We start from the raw sequence: 2872 nt of genomic DNA, 5'->3' as shown, positions 1-2872 counted from the left end.
GAATTCCACACATAGCATGCACTACACAACAGTTTATCATAAAATACCTGTTTTCTACACACATTTCAGGACAAGCTACCACTGGAAGCAAATCAATACAAATACATCAGGGGATGAAAAATGTCAGTAGTGGGTGACACACATTTTGCAGAATTCTGCCAAACAAAGGAATTAAGTAGACTGTGGGCAAAGCAGTGAGGGAGTGTTAAGGAATGAAATGCTTTAAATATTAATTAATAACTAATTCAAACATGGTACTGTATTTTCAGCAAAAGAAAATTAACATTTGGTAACATGTTAACAATTTTTTTTCTCTGAAAGGGATTAGTGCACTGGCAAAGTAGTCTAGTAATAGTGGAGGGCTGTGGGAAAGCAGGTACCAAAAATGCGTAGCCTTTCAGATCCCAAGGTAGCAAGGGCCTTCACTGGAAGCATGATTACCTGCCTGCTGAACTTCTACTTTAAACAACAAACTTTAAGGAGACCCCAGTGGGCAAGGGGAACAAAGAAAAACATATTTAATGTAAACTTAAAAGACAGTAAAATGAGATACAATCCTCATTCAAATCCCAGAGATGTGAGCAATTCTCCAAAAGTAATTGTTAGATTTCAAAACTGAACACAGCTCATTTCCTAAAAAACACAATACCTAGCAATTTCAGATGTGATTGGAAAAATTGTCAGAAATGTTCAATGATAAAAGCAAGCTCTTCGACTCAAAACATCTTAAAGCTGAAACACACCCTATGTCCATTCAGGAAACAATGCTTCTTGCTTCTTAGAAGAGATGCACTTGGTCAAGAACACCAAACTGCTTCACAGAGCAACATTTTAAACTTTGCTTCTGGGACAAGGTTAGTCCTATGAAGATTGAAGCAGCCCTGCAAAGCCTGTCAACTTCAGGTTCCAAAGTTTCCAAGGTCTGGTCCTTCCTTCCCAGACAGAAGGTAAAACAAACAAAATCTCCTGTCAGATTACACTTTACTTTATTTTTATTTTTTATCCCTTGGTTCATATATATACACAATGGAAGACTATTCTGCCATACTGTAGTGCCATTTGTGACAACATGGATGGATCTTAAGATTCTTATGCTAAACGAGTAAGTCAGACAGAAAAAGTTGAGAACCATGTTACGTTTTATAATTTGAAATATGGAAGCATTTTAAGTACTCTTCAGGCATTTATTTATTAAAATGTTCTTTGCCAAGATTTCACATTAGCTTAAAATTCAAATCAGTCTTTACATTTCTTTACTGAGGTCTGCGCCTCAGCATATCACATAAAAAACACCTTCTCCAGTAATCAGTGTTATCAGCATCCATTTGGTGAGCCCCATGGCCAGCTTCTTTGTTCCGTAGGTGTACCAGCTAAATGTTAATAATTCTCTGATACAAGGTTAAAGCTCTTAAATCAAACTTATTGGAAAAAGAGTGAAACTTCTGCAAAGTTAAGAAGAGGTACTTTTTGCTTATGAAATGAAATCAGTGAGTCCTCTGAGAATAATAAAAGGGAGTGTTTTACAGTTAGGCACATGATTTGGAGTGAAGAATTCAGATGTTGCTCTGCTGGTCCAGGCTGTTAATTCTCTTCTTGTTGCTCCCATGGGCCCCCTTAGTCAGGTGTGACAAAGCCTCCCTCTGTGACATAGAGAATGTCCACAATCCTCTGCAATACAGGATTGTTTCCCAGCTCATTCTCCTAGACTTGGAGAAAGAAGACTTGGAGGAAGATTTCTACTATGGAAGGGTAAAGAACAAGTCAAGTCAGTGTTCCTTAGCTTTCCGTAGTAGAAATCTTTCTCCAAGTCTTCGACAGTAAGTTTCAATATGGTGGCCTGCTGCATCAGTTCGGTTGCTTCGTCATCCCAGTTGCCCACACTAGGATTCTGTCGCACCGCACCTGGGCCATCATTTGTGGTTGCTGTAGTTCTGTGTATTGCAGTGGTCCTCTGTGGAGTTGCACTTGCTAGGGCTGAGAGGTTTCTTCATTTTTTTCAGAGCTGGAGCAACAAGGGAGGGAGCCACTGCAGTTTCTTCACCTTGGCTGGCAGCTACAGGGTCATAGTCTTTTCCATCATAGTTTGCATCAAAGAACTTCTTGAACCACTGAATGAATTCAAAATTGTCCTGAAACTTCCCTTTACTAATGTGCCCACAAGAATTATTTAATCAACACCCATCCTCTTAAAACCTGCTTGTAGTATATTGAAGTTCTGGATGTATTTGTGTTCTAGCTTAGCTTGGAATTTCACTTCCTTCAATGCAATACAGCCAAGGAACATTATGTCTATTAACTGACAATAGGCAAACCATGAGCACAACTGTTCCAATCTTTGTCACATTCCACTGCGGAGACTCATCGATCCAGGCCAGGGTGCCATGTCAACTTAGGTTATCGCTGGTGACTGAAGTTCAGCATACGTTCACTACCATCTTTGGCTCTTGGCTGAACCGCATCCACTTCATCCAATTCCATCTTCATCTTGTTCATACTGCCGATCTGATCATTCTGGGTGATGACCTCACATCCCCTTACATGCAGACGTAAAAGCCTAGGATTTTTATTGTTTTGCCTTTCATATTTAAATCTACAGTATATCTGAAAATTATTTTTTTCAATTTTTTCTTAAGGACATCCAATGATTGAGAACCAATTTTTTATAAAATTACCTTTTTAATTTCAAAGTGTGTGCCAAATTTATACTTAGAAAGTATCTATTTAAAAGAAGAAGGAGAAGAGGTGAAGTCATAAGAATGGTGGCAGCGGGGCACACTTTTTGAGTTCTCTTCCGAATCTTGTCACAAACAGGACATCTATAACCTATCAAAGGACTCTCTGCTCATCACGCAGAACAGTTAAGAGACTCGTG

The 2872-nt window shown here is 39.0% G+C and overlaps 1 pseudogene across 1 annotated transcript; it reads right to left on the bottom strand.

The window, feature by feature from the left end:
• Positions 1-1693: 1693 nt before the first annotated feature.
• Positions 1694-2414, bottom strand: LOC308499193 (microtubule-associated protein RP/EB family member 1-like; annotated as a pseudogene). The gene has a single exon. The product of its transcript is annotated as a microtubule-associated protein RP/EB family member 1-like (transcript).
• Between the last annotated feature and the right edge of the window lie 458 nt (positions 2415-2872).

The sequence above is a fragment of the Rhinolophus hipposideros genome (genome assembly GCF_964194185.1).
Source record: "Rhinolophus hipposideros genome assembly, chromosome: 1".
Taxonomy (NCBI): domain Eukaryota; kingdom Metazoa; phylum Chordata; class Mammalia; order Chiroptera; family Rhinolophidae; genus Rhinolophus; species Rhinolophus hipposideros.
Note: the sequence above shows the minus strand (reverse complement) of the source record. Positions and strands in the feature narration are given on the sequence as shown.